Below are 22,024 nucleotides of genomic sequence, written 5' to 3' on the forward strand. Positions count from 1 at the left end.
GGCCTTGAGACGGTCAAAAAACGAATCGCAAGCTGCCGAATGTGACTTGCAGGTATTTAGGCCCACTCGCGGACAATAACTTTTTTCAGCGCCTCGAGACTGGTGTATCTTTTAGTTCGGACTTTGCTCTCCAAAATGGCCCAAAGAGAATAATCCATTGGATTCGCATCTGGTGAATTCGAGAGCCATTGTGTGGACGTGATGAAGTTCGGAACGTTGTTTTTCAGCCATTCTTGGCTCACTCGAGCTTTGTGAGACGGTGCCGAGTCCTGCTGAAACGTCCATGGTCTGCTACCGAAATGTTTGTCTGCCCACGGCTTCAAAACAACCTCCAGCATACTTTCCCGATAATATGACGCATTTACCTTGACGCCAGGCTCGATGAAAACGATTGGAGAGCGCTCATCTGCGGTTACAGCGGCCCAAACCATTATCTGTTGCGGGTGCTGCCTCCTGGTGGCCATTCGATGACTCAAATTCTCGTATGAACGGTCGGTCAAGTAAACCCTATCGTTTTGAGAGTTTACGAATTGCTCAATTGGAAACATTTTCTCGTCAGAAAATACAATGTTCGGAAATTGACCGCTTTCGGCCAAACGAAGCAACTCCTTCGCTCTCTCAAGTCATCAAGTCAAGGCAAAAGGTGGTCATATCGAGCAAAAGTGAATTGATTCTGAATTTTGTATTATTTTTACACATTTTGTACTTTGAATTAAGTAAAAGTAATTTTCCAATCTGAATTTATGGCCTTTTTAATTGGTTACACTTCGAGTGCCGGACCCTGTATTCAGTTTTCGGTATGGCCATCAAAGCCATCTGCGATTTTTCCATAATCTCATATCGGGTGCTGCAACGCGTTCCACGGAGCGGTTTTTTGAGTCGACGGAATAGGAAAAAGTCGCAGGGAGCCAAATAAGGTGAATTCGGTGGTTACTGAATGGTATTCATCTCGTTTTTAGTCAAATGTTCACGGATAACGATGGCATTGTGTGACGGTGCGTTATCGTGGTGCCAAGATCCACGAGTTGTTTATCCAAAAATCTGGTCTTTTTCGTCGAATTGCTTCACGCAAATGTCTCATAACTCCTCTGCCTGCTCTGTAAAAGTCAATTTGCGGTCTACGGTCATCCATTCTTTAATTTTGTTGAGGTTTTCGTCGGTGTTCGATGTCGATTACCTACCGCTTCTCTCATCATCATTCAGAGACTCACGGCCACTTCTGAAACGGTCGTGCCACTGATAAAAAACTGATGCCGAAACACTTCTGCAATGTCAAATTTTGCAATGTTGTCGCACCATGGAAATCGTTTTTAACGCAAAATTTAACGCAAACTCGTTGTTTCTAATTCAATTCCATTTAGAAAATTGTTCAAAATTGAGAACACGCACAATTGCAGATGTACTCAGTACAGCGTAACTTTTACAAATGTCCAGGTATCAAGTTGAAAATTAAATCAAATATCAATGACAGATGTGGCAATCGGGTGATTGAGATCGCCTAATGGTGGTGATTCCGGGAACTTTTTGATCAAGTATATGAGTGGATTTGATGAGTAGATGTCGTAAAACGATTATTGAGGTCGTTTTAAAATCTAATATGACCACTTCAGATATATTTATTTTCCTTGAATTTTTTTACAATATGAACTTCATTGGAACGAACTCGACAATTCAATGGCGGAAAACGATGTTCGAGGTCATTCCAAAATCCAAGATGGCGACTTCCGGTTAATAACCGTTTCTTGAAAATCAATATGGGTATTCTCAGATGGGTTTGATTAGTGGATGTCATTAAACGAGATTCGAGGTCGTTTCGAAAATCCGTATTATATTAGAATTTTCGGAAAAAGATTCAATGAGTAGATACCGGAAAACGATGTTCAAGGTCATTCCAGAATCCTAGATGATATTCGATATGATCATCGATATTTACTTGAATAGGATTACCGATCTCAGCTGTTCAAACCTTGGCAGCTGTTTTAGTCAGTAAAAAAAAACGTTTTATCACAACGGTACACATTAAACTCCTGCGGTATTTTTTCATCTTTTGACGAGCTTAGAACAGCCGAACTACCGAACATTCTCATTCTACTGATATATCCGCACAAATAAACATTTATTAACAGCAGTATCTTGAAGTGTAATTTTTTTATTCAATAATATAATATAATTTTAGGCACACTGCTTAAGCTCTAAGATGCCAAGGGTATTTTCTAAGCTTAATGAACGACTAACTAAAAACTAGAATAGTATCATTAGACTATGTCATCTCGGGTTCTTGAAAATCCAGCTTTCAGCTGGCGATCGGCAGTGGTCGATGAATTGAACATTGCATGAGTCTTCCAGATGGCGTTGGTAAGTATCTATGCTGGCCGCATCATTCGGTCCGTGTGGGTCCGCGGGAAACACCCCCAGGCTACGAAGGCCCGTATGCTGGTCTTCGACTGGAGCGGTCTTCCGTGGCCGATGATGGTGATGTTACGGAAGAGAATGAAAAAGAAGTAAATATTGTGGAAAGCGAGGTAAAATAGGGGTATGGGAACAAAATGTCTGAAAACTACAGAGATCTAATTAGTTGCCATCGAGATGATGAAGAGTGTTATTTTTACTGAAAAATTCAGTTACCGAGGCTAGAACAGTTGAGATCGATCATCCAATTTAAGTGCACGGAAAGACCGAAATCAGCATTTTGGCGAAAAAATTAGTTAATTTTCTGATTTTAGTTAGTTACTTTTTGAGACAACTAAAAAAGTCTTACTTTTGCTAATTTAGATTTTCTAATTATATTTCCCTTAATAATAATAAAATATTTGTTGAAATGGCTATTTTTTTAGTTGAATTCACCAATTAAACGTGCTATCATTTCTTAGCTAAAGCACACTTCATATCCATTCAACTAATTTTTTAGTTGAATTAGAGAAATAAACCGTTGTTTTCAACCAACATAAATGGTTGAATTGGTTTCTGCAATTCGCAGCTATATGGCGCTCTGTCACCGAAAAAACGTTAACACCGTAATGACTACTAGCCACTAGATGGCACACTACTACTTTCTGTCGCGGTTATCTTTTCTATATTGGTAGGTATAAATACGATGTTGTATTGGAGAAAAAGACATAAGCGAAACATAAACTTCTTTTTGAACATCTTACTTCTAAATCACTGTTTTCTTTATTCGACTTCGCGAAATCGACTCACTCACTGAAAACTTTGAGCACTCGGAAAACAAAAACCGAATATAAGTAGAACACCGGACGGCATAGTCGGAAGATTGAAAGATACAAAATACTTTATTTGACATATACAATTAGAGTGCAACATTCGAAACTCACTTTACTGTTCCGCGTAAAAACAACAAACATCGGTTTAGAAATTTATATACGGATATATCGTAACACATGCGAAAAACATCAAAACAATTTGCAAGCAGTTTCAACAAGACTGTCCCTTTTTGCTTTTTAATGGATTGTTTTGCTTTGACAGTTCTCATGAGTTTTTGGATAATAAACTTGTTAATAAAACCAATTTCATTTTTGTTTTCTTTGTGCTGTCCTTCAGTAATGACGGTGATAGATAAATAGCAACAAATTTTCTAATTTTAATAACAAAATTAGTTGTCAATGAGAATTTCGTGTTGGATTGAAATATTGCTGGTTTGTGTCCAGAATATTCGCCAACTAAACACATTCTCTAAAAATAAGAGATTTTTTCAGCAAAGTAAACTCTCAATTTTAACTAATTTTATAGTTATTTTTTAAATTTTGTTGTTAAAATCAACTAATTTCGGTCGTTCCGTGTGTGTACCTTAAGGTACTGCTATCAACAAATGTTTATTTGTGCGGATATATCAGTAGAATGAGAATGTTCGGTATTTCGGCTGTTCTAAACTCGTCAAAAGGTGAAAAACAATATCAAATGAAGTTTATTGTGTACACAGTATGCATATTTTCGGTACTGATTTGGTTAGTAGGATAACAGATGTATTTTGGCCACTTCACATATTTTGGTCCACCTAACAAACTTTATGGATTTAATCAATGTTAAGGAACCCATGTTGCATCAATTTGAAGCTAAACACATTTAATTACCTATGGCGGAAGGATTTTTCGAAGATAACACATGGATCAATAAGTCCCGAGACTAACAATGAAAACAACGTTTTTTTGCAAAAATTTTTTTATTCATCAACATAATCACCTTTTAGGGTGATACAATGGTTCTAACGTTTTTCCAATTTTTCAATACCATGTTTATAGAAAAATTTATCTTTCGCTTCAAAATAAGCTTCAGTTTCAGTGATGACCTCCTCATTTGAGTCAAATCTTTTTCCCTGGAGCATTTTTTTAAGATCAGCAAAGAGCCAGTAGTCACTAGGGGCTAAATCTGGTGAGTATGGGGGGTGGGGAAGCAGATCAAAGCCCAATTCGTTCAATTTCGCCATTGTTTTCATCGACTTGTGGCAGGCTGTTTTTGTTCCATCGAAAGCAATCGCGGCACCCACTTAGAAAAAACCTTTTTCATGCTCAATTTTTCATGAAGGATAGTAAATACACTTCCATATGATATCTGTGTTATCTCAGCAATCTCACGAACCTTCACTTTACGATCTTTCATTATAATTTTTGTCACTTCACTCACATTTTCCGGTGTAACGGCTTCCACAGGTCTACCCGAGCGTTCCGCGTCATTTGTGTCGGTACGACCACGTTTAAACTCGGCGAACCACCGACAAATCGTTGCTTTTGATGGACAAGAGTCCGGATAACATTTTTCAATCCATTGTTTCGCTTGCACGGTGTTTTTACCCATTAAAAAACAATGTCTTATCAAAACACGAAACTCGGTTTTTCCCATTTTTTAAACAAACTACAGGGTGATTTTTTAAGAGCTTGAGAACTTTTTTAAACAATAAAACGCATAAAATTTGCAAAATCTCATCGGTTCTTTATTTTAAACGTTAGATTGGTACATGACATTTACTTTTTGAAGATAATTTCATTTAAATGTTGACCGCGGCTGCGTCTTAGGTGGTCCATTCGGAAAATCCGCTTTTTTATCGACAAATTTTGTTCAGCGATGAGGCTCATTTCTGGTTGAATGGCTACGTAAATAAGCAAAATTGCCGCATTTGGAGTGAAGAGCAACCAGAAGCCGTTCAAGAACTGCCCATGCATCCCGAAAAATGCACTGTTTGGTGTGGTTTGTACGCTGGTGGAATCATTGGACCGTATTTTTTCAAAGATGCTGTTGGACGCAACGTTACAGTGAATGGCGATCGCTATCGTTCGATGCTAACAAACTTTTTGTTGCCAAAAATGGAAGAACTGAACTTGGTTGACATGTGGTTTCAACAAGATGGCGCTACATGCCACACAGCTCGCGATTCTATGGCCATTTTGAGGGAAAACTTCGGAGAACAATTCATCTCAAGAAATGGACCGGTAAGTTGGCCACCAAGATCATGCGATTTGACGCCTTTAGACTATTTTTTGTGGGGCTACGTCAAGTCTAAAGTCTACAGAAATAAGCCAGTAACTATTCCAGCTTTGGAAGACAACATTTCCGAAGAAATTCGGGCTATTCCGGCCGAAATGCTCGAAAAAGTTGCCCAAAATTGGACTTTCCGAATGGACCACCTAAGACGCAGCCGCGGTCAACATTTAAATGAAATTATCTTCAAAAAGTAAATGTCATGTACCAATCTAACGTTTAAAATAAAGAACCGATGAGATTTTGCAAATTTTATGCGTTTTATTGTTTAAAAAAGTTCTCAAGCTCTTAAAAAATCACCCTATACAAAACGACTTTACTCCAACCTCGATAACTCAGCTGTTTCTGGTCGGATCGACTTAAAATTTCGACCCGTATCAAGCAAAGGCTAGTACTCTAGAAAGACGTGGTTACTGGTTTACTACGAGCGCCATCTCTGCTTTAGTCTCGGGACCTATTGATCCATGTGTTATTAAAACATTTGGTGGATATTTTTACAAAGTGGGCCGAAATAAAATCAATCCTAAGGTGGGCCAAAATACCTCTATTACCCTAAGCATCTAATCATAAAATCCGTTAGAAATTGGATTTCGAATCGACCCCAAACATCATTTTCCGACTCATCACAATCGTTTTATAATATTCATAACACAAAACTTTTGTTTTACCGTAAACTTTTTGTCGTGAATACGACTTACTTTACTATGGGGCGCCTTTTTAAAACTTACCCTGTACCAGAATGGGCAGATCTTTATCGCGAATATCTCTTGATAGGCTTAACCCAACAACATAATTTTTTCAACAACTGCTGTTGGTCGTTTGCATTGGAGTAAAATGCAACAAAAAATGTACAACAATGGGGAACATTATGCAAAATCAGTTTTGTCAATGGCTCCAAATGTTTTTTTTTATTTAAAAGATATTTTATTCAGGCCTATCTGCGTACAAGCTTTACGTGCCCAATTTAGCTGAGTTTTTAGATAATTAGATTTTTTGTATTGGATCTCGTTGTCACCCTTTTTCTAGGGGGAGAGGAGCTTCCATTTTCTTCCTGCGAGGATTGAGGGACAGTTTGTTCGTGGTTCGTCTCGTCATCCATTGCGTGGTATTGTTGTTGATTTCGTTGCTAGTTGCTGTAGATGCGTCTTGTTGTACATTGTTTGCAGTTGCTGGTTGGTTAGATGGTAAGCTGTTAATTGCAGCTGGTGTACTTTGTTCTATAGGGGATACGTTGGATGGTTTCGTTGAAGAGGATGCTTCACTGTTGTTGGGGACTGTCACAGGTGTACTGGGGTTGCTTGGGGTTGGTGTGAAGGAAGCACCGTTGTCCTTTGGTATAGTTGTCTCCTTGTCCGGTTTATCACATGGCTTACCGTAGTGAACAGCTTTTTGGCAATATTGACATGTGGCCATCTGATTGTCATAGGTAACAAGTGATTTGCACGGGATTCTTGTATCCTGACCGAATGTCACATAAGAAGGTACAGGCCTTCTCAAGCGCATGCGTAACAAACGTACTCCATTTAGAATACCGGAGAAAATAGGCTCCAAATGTTATCTAAAGATTTATAAAGATTGCTTCTTTGCAAATCGAAAATTAAAAACATCAACGTAGTGCAAATCTAGGATAATCTGATTAGCTTTATTCAATTCTCTCAGTGCAAAATTCGCAGCAGTGTTAAAAGTCGTTTATATCCAAACAGTGTGTAATATCTTAATTTCACTATTTGGCCCTTCTGAATGCCAGAAATTAATCCCGTACAGCATTTTGATAGTTTCGTTCACTGAAATATTCAAATCTGGAATGAAATAATCGACATCAAAATTATGTATGTTACTATTTAGAACCATAATTGTATACCCAAAGAATGGTGCAAAATTTTACTTCATTATACTGTATACGGCCCATTTTTCAATCAGTTGTAGTTTGTAGTAGAATTTTCTGTTGATTTGCTATATAAAATACATAGCACCGACTCAGAATAGATTCGAACTCAACTCGGCACTCTCCATCACGAACGCCTTCATAAAAGGTTAATTTCAGAACCACCAATATTTTATCATAAATAACCATATTGGTTATTTCGTAGTATTTAATTTTGTGTCATAATGTTTAATGTAACTAATTTGTACCTTAGTTAAGGTGTATCGTTTCAAATTCTAGAAGTGAGGAAGAGGAAAGCTTGCACAATTCACACAATCGATCAACTAATTGATGTTCACGAGCTTTTTTCACGAGCTGGTTCGACTTCACAGAACGAAAAGATGAAACTTACACGATATGTAAACCAATAGTACTATTAAACAGACATCAGTTGAAACGAAAATCTGATTTAAAACCATGATTGATGTAAAATTACATTGAAATGCATTTACTTTTTCATAGAACAAGCCTGTATATTTACAAATCGCTTAGTTTTGTAATGTAACTTTCCATTCAATTACCTGCTCCAAATATGTGCATGAAAATAAATGTAAATTCACAAAATATTTTTATCTGTGTTATGAATCTCTAGTTTAGTTCGTAAATGAAGGTTTGGGTGTAATGTTCAAGTTTTATAGCTGTGTGTTGCAGTCGTTTTTACTTTGCACAAACTTTATTGTTCACAAAAACACTGTTATCAAATACAATAGGTTTTTTTTGTAAAATGATAATAATAATAATAATCCGACCCCATCTTTTGTCTGTCACACCAATGAGGCGCGATTCTAACACCGCTCAGTGCCTCGTTTTCAGCAATTTTTCCTCCGCCAGCAATGTTTCCGTCTGTTGACAGAAAAAACATGACGGGGTGGAGTTTCGCTGGGAGGCAGTCGTCGGATTTGCAGAACATAGAAAAGCGCAACCAGCATCATCGCTTTCGGACCGTCGAAGCCGTCGTCATTCGTCGCCGTAGTCGTCGTCGTTTTCGTCGTCTTCGTTGTCGTTTGTCGTTTGTCGCGCGGGAAAAACGGATACCCTATATTATTGTCAGAGTTTGGCTGCTCCCGATGATGCCACCGATATGCTGCTGTTGTGGTTGGCTTTCGTTGGGAAGAGTGGGTGGCTGGGTGAGGAAAACGGCAAGGCAGAGCAACAGTTGGCAAAAGTGTCCATGCGATATATAAAGCAAGTGCTGTGATACGGATCGACCGTAAATGCTTCTGAACCACCGGCAGAGACAGGCGTAAGATTAAGAGACCCGACCAGGTCGTGTTTGAGTGTTATCCCTAAAGGACAGGATACGTCGAACGAAAGAGAGTTCTTAGCGTAGTTAAGTGCTAGTGTGCTAGTCCCAACCGGTCAATCAGACAATTTCGCGACGTAATGATCGGTCAATGTATAAACGAGTTCGAGTAGGAAAAAATTCGTTAAGATGCAATCATAAAAAGTTGGAATTGTCCCTCTGTCGATTACAAACAGGTAATAAAATATAACAGTGAAACAAAGGACGGTCGAAAGCGGAAATTGAAAAATTTAGCGGTGCTGCAGGCGTGCGACACTGTTTTTTCTAGAATTCCAGTGGAAGGAACGTCATAACAAGCTTTGCTCCGAGAAAGGTAATAATTTTCCCATTAAATAAAATGTTAAATGTATAATCTTAAATTGATTGGCCAACTAGTTCTAGTTCAGTTGGTTTAAAGTGATCTTCGGTGCCACGTTTGAAACAAATTATGCTTGAGAGTGCTTACGAGTGGACAGAAAAATATCAATCCTTGTCTATTCTAGCCTGCACTGACTCCAGTGGCAGCAAAACTTGCGACCTTTTACAGACAGACAAAAAAAACACACACGAAGAACGACATCCGCACGTCCGTTTCATGATAAATGAATGTAACTTTTTGATCAGTTCGGCCAGCAAACCATCGACAGGTTGGTCTTTAAAAGTGAGCAGGATTTTTTTGTCAAATACTATTGCTCGATAAGAGCTTGTACGGGTAAATTCAATAAACCATCCAGTGCAATGTCGAGTTTAAATTGTTCAATGAAATTCGGAAACGCGAAAGAGCAATCTTATTATGCAATGGTATGAATTGTACTGTTTGGATATCAACTTATTTGAATGCAATCAATGCAATCCGCATAATGAGTGTGTCAGGTCGAAATCCGAACCGGTTTATCCATTCAATCTTCCCCTCATTCAGTCTATTTATTGATAAGTGACAATCCCCGTTGATCAATTAGTCGTTTGTTCCACAGTTTGCCATACAACATCAGTGAAGCCACCTAGCATATGATATTTGGCGAAACATAATTTACGAACGTGTGCTTGAAAAATGTTTCCGTTCGGAGTTGTACTGATTTCGTATGCAGCTCTCGACTCTCATTAAGGAACAGGCATACCAGAGCAATGCAAGCTGTGCCACAAAGCCACAAATGAAAACTGATTTAATATTCTTGTAATGGATGTAAAAGTACAAGAACAATGCATGTTGTGATTCTTTTCTCAATCGGAACGTAGTAACAAGCTTATATCAATAGTGAATTGAAGTACCATATTGAGACAAAAATGCGAGTTCCTACCTGCGCTCATTTGGACCCTGTTCATTGATTGTTCATCATAACATCAAAGCTGTTATTCATAATTATAAAGCCAAAATAATAATAATGCAACATTTCTCGGGAATAAACATCAGAATTGAAATAATTCTCGTTGTACAACGAAGACTATTAATAACAGAAACGCCAAAAACCAATATTTACACTCAAGTCATTTTTATGAGGGTCAGGCGTTGCAATTATTGGGGGAAGTCACTTCTTGTACCCCCTCATAAAATTTGAACGGAGTTACAGTTCCCAATATTTCGGCAACTGTAATAAACATTGAAAATTTGTTGAGAATTCAACAAAGATAACAGTTCGGCTGAAAAGTTCGTATCGTTTAATAGAAACACACATTTTTTTTGTTAAAATTCGTTTTTATTATTCAACATAATTGCCATCAGAGGCGATACAGCGATTGTAGCGATCTTCCAACTTTTCGATACCGTTTTTGTAGTACGATTTGTCCTTTGCCTCAAAATAGGCCTCAGTTTCAGCGATTACCTCTTCATTGCTTCTAAATTTTTTACCAGCGAGCATTCTCTTGACGCCTGAGAACAGGAAAAAGTCACAGGGGGCCAAATCTGGAGAATACGGTGGATGAGAGAGCAATTCGAAGCCCAATTCGTTCAATTTCAGCATGGTTTTCATCGACTTGTGACACGGTGCATTGTCTTGATGAAACAAAACTTCTTCTTCAAATGAGGCCGTTTTTTTTTTTTAATTTCGTCCTTCAAACGCTCTAATAACGCTATATAATAGTGACTGTTGATGGTTTTTCCCTTTTCAAGGTAGTCGAAGAAAATTATACCATGCGAATCCCAAAATACAGACGCCATAACCTTACCGGCCGATTGTTGAGCCTTTCCACGCTTTGGGTTCGGTTCATCGTGTGCAGTCCACTCAGCTGACTGTCGATTGGACTCCGGAGTGAAGTGATGGAGCCATGTTTCGTCCATTGTTATATATCGACGAAAAAAATCGGTTTTATTTCGATATAACAGCTCCAAACACTGCTCAGAATCATCAATTCGTTGTTGTTTTTGATCGATTGTGAGCTCATGCGGCACCCAATTTGCACAAAGCTTTCTCATATCCAAATATTCGTGAATAATATGTCCAACACGTTCCTTTGATATCTTTAGGGTGTCAGCTATCTCGATCAACTTCACTTTACGGTCATTGAAAATCATTTTGTGGATTTTTTTCACGTTTTCATCGGTAACAGCCCCTTTTGGACGTCCACTGCGTTCATCGTCTTTGGTGCTCATATGACCAGTACGAAATTTTGCAAACCACTTACGAATTGTTGCTTCGCCCGGTGCAGAGTCTGGATAACACTCATCAAGCCATTTTTTGGTATCGGCGTACTGAAATCTAATCTGACCTACAATGAATCTTATCATTGCAAATGTCAAGAACAAGGATATTTGCAAAGAATATATCTCGCCTCGCAGACGAGTAATTCAATCACGGTATGAAAGCTCTTTTGAAGTAGTTTAATATGTAAGTAGTCTCATCTGCACCTTTCTGCGCCTTTTGACGATAGACAAGTTGAAATTTTGTAAAAAAAACATGAAAAATGGTTCTATTTCATTAAACTGAAATGATAGCAGAATAGTATGTTTGAGAAAGTTGTGTAATTTTTAAAACACAACTTTGTATAACATGAAAAACTCTTATAAATTGAAAATATATGTGTTTTCTTACAAAAACTGGTTTTATGAAACCCTTTTCAGAAAATACATTATATCATGAATTACATTCAAGTTACGGGAATAGTACCTTCAACAAATTTGTTTGAAATATCTTTCTGAACAACTTTGTTGAAGTAACTCAGCCCCCATATCCAAAAATTAGCAGAATCGGTCGAGTGGTTTGAATGTTATAAATTTATAAATAACTAACTACGAAAACTTGAAATTTTCAAAAAGCTATAACTCAAACACAAAAAACATGCAACATGACGTAACCAACAAATCCCAATATTTGATAAGCTCTCAATACTAACGGCTGAAGATATAATCTTATAAATGTATTGATGCTTTAAGAAATTTTCCTAAAACAATCACCTTCCGAGATTTGAATAGCTGAGATCGGTAATGCAATTTATGTGCATGGATTGAATCGAAAATTATGTTTAATACAGATTTTATCTTCGCTATTTTAATCAGCATGTAAACTCCGTGAATATTGAAAATTTTTACTCATCTGTTGCCATAAAATTACCTTTCAGGATACGTTTTTATGCTGAATTGAAAATAATGACCTATTAAAACTCATTTGAGCATTATGCTAAAAGAGTATACATTTTCATTCTATGTTGTCTGACACGAATGCCACATAGATGGTAAAGTGTCATTAATAAAAAAAATTCTCTGCTTTGAAAAAAAAAATCATCGTCTGTGAATGCTTTTTTATCTACAATAAAAAGGTAGAAAGTACTTAAAGATGAAAATTACAAACTTGATACAAGGTACAAATTTCAAAACGATTTTAAAACTGTCAAGCTGAATTCAATTTTAATAACCTGTTTTTAATGCGTCTTCAATCAAAATCTGTTCAAGAAAATATGAAAAATAAACAATGAAATAACCCTATGTTCAGAATGCTCAAAATTAATCCAAGCAGAGTGATATCTCATTATTTAAATTCATTTATCGTGAGAATAATAATATTATCACAATCGATGTTCAATCCCTGTATTGCTTTCTTCATGTTTGTGAGAGTGCATAGAACAAAAATGAAAATTGTCATTTGTTTTCATTATTTTCGCCAAAAAGTAGTTTCTAAAATGTAATACTCTAATTTTATTTACGTTTCATACACTTCTTGCGACTCCATAGTTTGATCGCCATATTGAAGCAAATAAAAGTTTTTTAGGTTGCATTTTCGTTATCATTAGGTTGGGAAAACCTACCGATAGCTATTTGAATCAATGCAGAAATTGTATGTTATAATCTTATAAAATCTATGTTATTGCTATAGCAATTCACAGTAACGAATTACTACATATACGCTTACGTATTTACCTTATGATCAAAAAAAGAACCGGAATTTTCATTTTAAAATTACCGCGCTTGTCCAATCGGTAAACTTTTATTCTCTCAACGTTGGCAACACTTTTTTACACATTCTGTCAATTTTTTACGCATATCGTACGATTAGTTTTTGTTTGGCGTCTATACAAAGAAGTTGAAAATTTTTGTGTGGCGATTTTTATAATGGATGAAAATTTAGAACAACGGCTGGCCTTCGAAGCGCCATTCGGTCGATTATTGTGCGGTTTCGACGTCATATTCATAGATCCACACCTCATCACCAGTTATGATGCATTCGATGAATGTGTGGTCACTATCTGAGTTGGAAATCATCTCTCTGGCCACATCAACACGACGCTGTTTTTGAATGAAATTTAGCTTTTTTGGCACCAGCCGAGAAGCGACGCGTTTCAAACTCAAAACATCAGTTAAAATTTGTTCGACTGATCCATAAGAAACAACACAGCAATCTCTCTAATCGGTGAAGAACGATTTTGCAACACGATTTGCTTCGCCGATTCAATGTTTTCTTCAGTAACAGATGTTGTTGGGCAGCCAGGGATCTCATCATGATCCAAGCTTGTACGACCACCTTTGAAGCGTTTATACCACTCGTATGCCTGTGTTTTTCCTAGACACGATTCACAAAAGGCCTTTTCTAACATTTTCAACGTTTCGGAACACTTAAATCCATTTGCAACACAAAATTTGATGCACACACGTTGTTCTAAATTTTCATCCATTATAAAAATCGCCACACGATAATTTTTCAACTTCTTTGTATAGACGCCAAACAAAAACTGATCGTACGATATGCGTCAAAATTTGACAGAATGTCAAATTGAATGGCTTGGAATTGACATGGTCTGATCAAGCGAAATACTTAGGTTTAACGTATGACAAAAAACTCACTTTCAAGGATCACATTGAAGGAATCCAGGCAAAGTGTAATAAATATATCAAATGTTTATATCCTCTTATAAACAGAAATTCTAAGCTCTGTCTAAAAAACAAATTGTTAATTTATAATCAAATTTTCAGACCAGTCATGCTTTATGCAGTACCAATTTGGTCAAGTTGTTGTTCCACCAGGAAGAAAACGCTTCAAAGGATTCAGAATAAAATTCTGAAAATGATTTTGAAGCGTCCTCCATGGTTTAGTACAAATGAGTTATACAGACTCACAAATATAGAACCATTAAATGTAATGTCACATAATATTATAAGCAAATTCCGACAAAAATCGATTCAATCTTCAATTGAATCGATTCGAACTCTGTATTAGTTAGTAAGTTAGTATATAAGTTCCTTTTTCCCATTACACAATACAAGTGTAGGTTTGGAATTTTCCCTACACAAAAATCTCAGAATTGCGGAATCAAATAATGTCCTCATGGTAATAACCAAATCATATATATAATAGGGCTGAAAAGTCACCACTTGTGGCTGAACACCCAATTTAAATCTTAATAATTTAATTTTAACTCATATTCCAATGAATAGTTATTTTAAAAAAAAATTGACAGAATGTGTATAAAAGTGTTGCCAACGTTGGGAGAATTTTTTTTTATTAAGTTTATTAAGGACCTTTTAACTATTGTCTTTCGGGTCCTTGTTGAGAGAATAAAAGTTTACCGATTAGACAAGCGCGGGAATTTTAAAATGAAAATTCCGGTTCTTTTTTGATCATAAGGTACAAGCTTGGGTGTCTGTTCTCTGTGCTAAAATGAAAAGTTTTGTGGTCTTATAGACTGCTATTGACTTTTGTTCGGATACAATTTCCTGAACCTCATGGTCAATTGTGTGTAAAATTTATACCGTCATGTCGAGCGAAAATGCAAAAGAAAACGACGAATATTCATCAACTTACACTTTTTATAACACTTTTTTTATTCAAGATTCAAGTACAAATTTTTCGTAAAATCCCTCAGTAATATCTATGAAAACAAGAGTTTTATGAGAAAGGCGTCATAACACCACTAGGTGGATATATGATAGCGCAAACTGAGTGTTTGAGGCTTTATACCGCACATAAGTTTTGACTGCTGCTGCCTACTCGCTTCGTCTGAGACTACCGCAAAACTGTCGTCCCTGTGCGAAAAAGGCAAGCAAACGTAATGAGTTTTCCTCAATGTTTACAAAAGTTTAAAAAAACTTTGTTTTTGAGTTATTTATGGTTATCTCACATTGTTGAAAATTTAATCACAAATTCCTGATCATATTTCTAATAACTTGTAGAAAAAATTATGTTGTTAGGGTCAACACAACAAGAGATATTCACAATTAAGTTCTACCCATTCTTGTACGGGGTAAATTTTGAAAAGGCACCCCATAGTAAAGTAAGTCGTTTTCACGACAAAATAAATTCCGAGATGGGACTTGAAATACAAGTTAACAAGCAAGACTGGAGAATGTCTGGTAAATGAAACAGCTGGATTGAATGTTGAACTGTTGAAGTTGAACAGGACAGTTAGGTTGTTGACACAAGAAGCCCTTGAATCAAAATATTTGCCATTCTATTCAGATCGACGAAAATGTCAACGGATGTCATTTCCCGAAGTAAGACAGGGTCCGAAATATTCAGTATACAGGCTATTATTTCTTGTATTAAATCAAATGGAGTATGGAAATTTGCAGTTCATTGTAATGTTCCCCTGTCTTCAGCGGCCTGCGATACTTATTCAAACTGTTTATCAGTATCATACTGGATTGATTATGCATGAATAGATAAACAACATTGTAGTTTCAGACATTGTATTGATACAGAAATACTGAATATGAAATGATTAGCAGTGATGATTGGAAGGTAAAACTTCCCTGACTTTGCTAAACTCATCATCCATTCCACCATCAACGTGTTGAATTATCCGCCGATGCTTGAACGAACTTTTCTGGTCTAGTCCGATCTTCGTTTCCTTCTTCATTGTCATCCAAAATAAATTACAGTTTTATTGGAGGTTGTGCGAATGGTACTATAGTCAACTTTTAGGTCATTCCGGTCCCCTCTTTATTGCATACAGATTCTGTTTGCACGCGAACCAAACGCTTTCTGTCCTCTGACTGTATGTCACATGAATGAGTGTCGTACGAGGGTAGCATTTTCGAGGGAAACCGCATGTCCACGTGACAATATTAGAAAATCACGCACATCTCAACTGAAGTGATGCCGTCGGAATAGCAACAGGTTCCAGACATTTTAGGGCGCAATAAGTACGGTACAATTTAATTCTTCTGGCATATGGTCAAGTGAGCAAGAATATCGAAATATCTCATCTATTAAAATAGCTTTTTCTTATTTCAAAACTGTTGAAAAATATTTGATTTTGATTGAAGATATTGTTGAATTGTACCACTTCCACCAGCGTTGTGCAACTTTTATTGATGAAATGCACTTTACAATATCGCAGGTTCCGTTTTAACATTATGGATATCTATTTCTCCACGTTTCGCCTTCAGCTCATCAGTGTTTAAAGCAATTCAAATTGAACTAGCGCCTAGCAGTTCACTTTAAACTGCTAAGCAGACACAAAGTTTGCACTATTTATGAAACCTTTAATTAATATTGCACAGGTGCAATATTGTTTCTGACGTCTCAGGCGTAAACGAGTGACATTTAGGATTCATGGAAGACAAAGCTATTCCAATGAATAATAGCCGTAGGGAATTCATGTAAGATGGTTCAGCAGAAGTTTTTTATAATTTTTTTAATCACCTGCTATTTCATAAAACCAACCATATACTATATTGCAACAACAAATTATACTATCTGTGTACAATGCTTTGCAGTTGATCGAAAAACGTGTTTATCGTTTAATCAAACACATACAATAACAAATGAGGTTATCAAAACACAAAAGTATTTTATATAATTCGAACTATACCAGTTGCCATTTTTAATTTTTGTCAATAAAACTTACTATATTTCTCAGCTAAAAAAACTGCATATCTTTCTCTTCCATGATTAGGATTTTATGTACATTTATGTTCACATAGTTCTAAAGGGTGATTTTTTAAGAGCTTGAGAACTTTTTTAAACAATAAAACGCATAAAATTTGCAAAATCTCATCGGTTCTTTATTTTAAACGTTAGATTGGTACATGACATTTACTTTTTGAAGATAATTTCATTTAAATGTTGACCGCGGCTGCGTCTTAGGCGGTCCATTCGGAAAGTCCAATTTTGGGCAACTTTTTCGAGCATTTCGGCCGGAATAGCCCGAATTTCTTCGGAAATGTTGTCTTCCAAAGCTGGAATAGTTACTGGCTTATTTCTGTAGACTTTAGACTTGACGTAGCCCCACAAAAAATAGTCTAAAGGCGTCAAATCGCATGATCTTGGTGGCCAACTTACCGGTCCATTTCTTGAGATGAATTGTTCTCCGAAGTTTTCCCTCAAAATGGCCATAGAATCGCGAGCTGTGTGGCATGTAGCGCCATTTTGTTGAAACCACATGTCAACCAAGTTCAGTTCTTCCATTTTTGGCAACAAAAAGTTTGTTAGCATCGAACGATAGCGATCGCCATTCACTGTAACGTTGCGTCCAACAGCATCTTTGAAAAAATACGGTCCAATGATTCCACCAGCGTACAAACCACACCAAACAGTGCATTTTTCGGGATGCATGGGCAGTTCTTGAACGGCTTCTGGTTGCTCTTCACTCCAAATGCGGCAATTTTGCTTATTTACGTAGCCATTCAACCAGAATTATGTAGACCATAAATCGGGCGTAAAGCGCGAAACACATTTCGAACCGAACACTGATTTTGGTAATAAAATTCAATGATTTGCAAGCGTTGCTCGTTAGTAAGTGTATTCATGATGAAATGTCAGAGCATACTGAGCAAATAATAATGCATGAAAATCATAACCTCAAAAAATCTGAGCAAATACTAATGCATGAAAATCCTAACCTCAAAAAAATCACCTTTTATGATATAGAATCTCCATGCGATCGACATGACAAATTTAAAGAATGTTGAAATCATACACCGAAACCTTCATTTACGAACTAAACGAGGGTTTGTAAATGAAGGTAGTTCGTAAAAAAAGTTCATGTTATTTCGGATTTGGTTCGCATAAAAAGTTTTGTGTAATGGCCGTTTTCGGGACGGATATGATAAGTGATTACAAGAAAATAATGTTTGGGGCCGTTTCAAAATTCAAGATAGCGACTTGCGGTTTTTTAATATTCTTTAAAAACCCTTACAATATGGATATTTTGGACCGGACTTGATGAGAAGATGTCGAAATACGAAGTTTGAAGTGATTCTGAATTCCAAGATGGCGATCTCCGTTATTTGACATTTGGTTCATAAAAAGAGTTACGTAAAAAGATATAACGTTAAAAAAGTGTTCATGAACGGAGGTTTGGATGTATCGGAATTAGTTTCATCTACTTTTTGCCTAACTTGTACATGCTATTCTTATAAATTTCAAAATGTTCATGAAGATTCAAAACTTACTGGACAACATTTAGTTGTTAAGAGCACCTGCATTGAAGGTTATAAGTTTTCATATATATTTTATGAAATATCATACGTGTGCGATCTGTATGATACACGCAATGAATATACATTATGTAATAGACTTCACGTACATTTTTAATAAAGATTATAAGTTCCACATGACTTCTATGACTTATACGATGGATACGATTCATATGACGAATATAAAGAAATTAAATAAGACTTTTATTTCAGTGTGATTCTACATCAACACTGAAGGAAAAGTGTCCGAAATTTAACGTGGACTGACATTATATCGATCCGATTGCGAAGAGTATTTATCGTGAAGACAAAAGTAAGAAAATAACAAATTAATATGGTAGATTTTGTCACAGTCGGCTGTCTGGAGTTTTATGAATTCCAAAAATAAGCCGTTGGCACACTTTTGCTAAAACGAAATGTAGAGGCGCTGCTTGTTTATAGATGATACTTTCAGCAAGAGCTGTCAAATCGGTAGGACAATTTTAATTACTTCACTTTTTTAACGATCTCTTATAAAAACGGACAAACTCATATGAAAAATCGTAGTAGAAGTGGAAGAAAAAGTTTTTATTCTAAGGTGGTAATGATGATCTTAATTTATTGTGCGAAAACTAACGTTTATTTAGAATGAAGCATTATATTTGGATCAATACCATAATTCAAATGCCCGGAAACAACAAATGAGGTATTTACAATAAATGGTACTTGATCGCTAAACATTCTAGTACTCGAGAAATCAACTAGTAGTCGAGAAATCAACACTACACTGATTTCTGTTTAAAAAATATTGGTCTGAAAAAAAACCTAAACTATTTCTGAAAATTTTCAATATTTAATTGTAGTGTACACTAAAAAAAAGTAGTAGTAATCACTTTGAAATCGATTTTCTTCTACTCCGAGTTTACATTTATTTCTGATATCTACACAGTTCGAAAAATTCTTTTGATTTTTCATCTTATCAGATGCACATAAACAAAGCGTCATATTCCACATAAAATTATATTCAAGAACATGTATTATTGTGTGATTTGAAAATAACATGGCTTTAAAACGAATGGAATAAAAATCAAAAGATCGACAGCAACAACGCGACTTGAACCGAGAAACATTAGATCACAAAGCACACTAGCCTCGACTGAGCCACTCGAGCACATATCTGCTTGGCTGGTAAATCGTGCATATAAATTCATACAGTCTCACTTGCTAGCCGAGTGCAAATTGCTCTCGGAGCCAGTAAATTTCTGTACGAAGGAAATATTGCGTCATTTGAGAAGTTAAATAGTAATGAATTGTATCGTTTGTAGAATTATGTCACCTGTAAAACTCATAATTTCATTCTGTGTATTTGTAATATTGATTAAACGAAAAAATCGTTGCAAATAACTACTGCCGATATGAAAATTTTCGGAAGAACCCTTCTTTTCTTGATTGTCCGTAATGGTAATTCAGTTTCGTGGCAATGTTCCAATTCCCGACGGGCATTTGTCGGTTTCGGGTTCAGAAAAAAATGATCATTTTTAACGGGTACGCTTCGGGCTTGGGTTAATAAATTTGGTCGGGTACTTAGAAAATTTCGCAGAATTCGGTAATTTTTTACCGAATTTTCAACAGCTGAACGTTCGGCAATCAGTTCGGTAATTAAATCGATTAAATCGAACGTTTATTTTTAATATTTATTAAAATTATATTAATTGGTTATATTGGTTGATCAGGGCAGCCGGCTACCGAGAAAAATATTAATTTATTGTTTCTTACATTAATATCAAGTGTTTTTTACAATGTAATCAATATACCGATATATGTTAACTATATGTTAACTTTGTAATATCAACGGATTTGCGCAATAGTTGATTTTTATCATTCGATTTATAATTCTGAAAGACAATCAACAACATGGAGAAAGAAAACATTCCAAATAAAACTTTTCTCCGAAGCTAGAAGGAAATTGATAGGTTGAATGAGGAGTTAATTTAGTAAAATAGAGTTATCAGAAGTGAAACATTGAAAATATCTGATAACTGAAAGGAAAAAGAAACTCCTGCAATTGTCGCCTCTTACGACATGGAAGCAGGAACCCAGTGGATCTATTCTTGGTTCATTTTTTTCCGCCGGATTCCACACGGCATCTAGGCTGGTACTGTCCGGAGAGAGCTAATAGGTACTATCAATCTCCTAGTGGACCCCAGTCCCTACTATCATATGGAAAAGATTTGAAGTCGATTTAGAAAACTTTTTACGGGATTTCGCTCTTTCCAGTGATAATATAAAATTTTTTGTTGGATGCGGATTAAATTCAGGAATTACGTATGGGACCACAGGACCTTTTATTTTTTGAACCTAAGGCGGTCGCGCCATCTATGAGAAAAGTTAGAACACATATTTTCATTTTTTGCACTTTTTACCCCATAACTCCGGAACCGGGAGTCGGATCCAAATAATATTGAGGAATTTTGTATCGGACCACAAGACCTTTCATTTGAATAAAAGTTTGTGAAAATCGGTTCAGCCATCTCCGAGAAAAGTTAGTGCAAAAAAAAACCTTTACATACACACATACGCACATACACACACAGACCTTTTGCGTACTCGGCGAACTGAGTCGAATGGTATATGACACTCGGACCTCCGGGCCTCGGTTCAAAAGTCGGTTTTCACAGTGATTGCATAACCTTTCTATATGAGAAAGACAAAAAGGTCTATTAAAATCTCTGGTTTGCACTCGTCCGAAATACAGCGCAAAAAAAAGTCGCGCAATGATAGATCCCTTCATCTACCGCCCACATCGAACAACGTGTTAATAATGTTGGCGGTCACAGTAACACAAGAACGGCATCCGAAGGAACGCAAACGTAGTAAACAACAATCCTCCGGCGGCGGCTATCACTCCTGCATGCTATCATTGCCTGCCATTCGAGGATGCGATGGCTCTATTCAAGTACCAGCAAGTGACTGATTGGGATCGTGTCAAAAGAACGGATGCCAAGCAAATCTTTCTTCTTCCCTGTTGGGCGTTAGTCTATGGAGTACAACACACCTGCCGTCCGAGTTTTTTTTATTCAACACCTTCATGCTGCTGCATTGTTTGAAATTCCTTGTGGAGAGAAATGTGTCGAGGCTTTACGGACGAATTTGATTTGGATTCCGCGTACTCGTTCAATTGATAAAGCAGTGCAGTTGTAATTGAATTTCTATTTTTTCTCGGAGAACTGTTATTAATCTTTTTCTACTACGATCTGCTACTAGCGGCACAGATATGTAATGTGCGAAAATGAATGGTGTGGGACTTTACTTCCCAGGATATGGGCTTCGTTGTGTAGCATGTTATTACATTGTGGATCATGGAGAAATAGGTTATGGAAAACGTTGCACTTGGGAGCGTTTAAATAAATTGGAAAAGCATTTACCAAGCGATTATGGGTTTTGGTTAGAAGGAAAAACGAAATTCAATGAGTCTATTCTTCCTTGTGAATAACGTTCAAAAGGT

General features: G+C 36.5%; 2 protein-coding genes across 2 annotated transcripts in view; one reads left to right on the forward strand and one right to left on the reverse strand.

Moving 5' to 3' along the window:
* LOC131440325 (uncharacterized) overlaps positions 1–22,024 on the reverse strand; it is a 233,637-nt gene that overhangs the window by 143,218 nt on the left and 68,395 nt on the right. The gene's annotated exons all lie outside the window — the stretch shown is intronic.
* LOC131440328 (allatostatin-A) overlaps positions 8,540–22,024 on the forward strand; it is a 120,053-nt gene continuing 106,568 nt past the window's right edge. The window contains exon 1 of the mRNA XM_058611501.1: positions 8,540–9,030. The gene's annotated coding sequence lies outside the window, so the exon portion shown is untranslated. The remainder of the gene's footprint in view (positions 9,031–22,024) is intronic.

This window comes from Malaya genurostris, chromosome 1 (genome assembly GCF_030247185.1).
Source record: "Malaya genurostris strain Urasoe2022 chromosome 1, Malgen_1.1, whole genome shotgun sequence".
Classification (NCBI taxonomy): domain Eukaryota; kingdom Metazoa; phylum Arthropoda; class Insecta; order Diptera; family Culicidae; genus Malaya; species Malaya genurostris.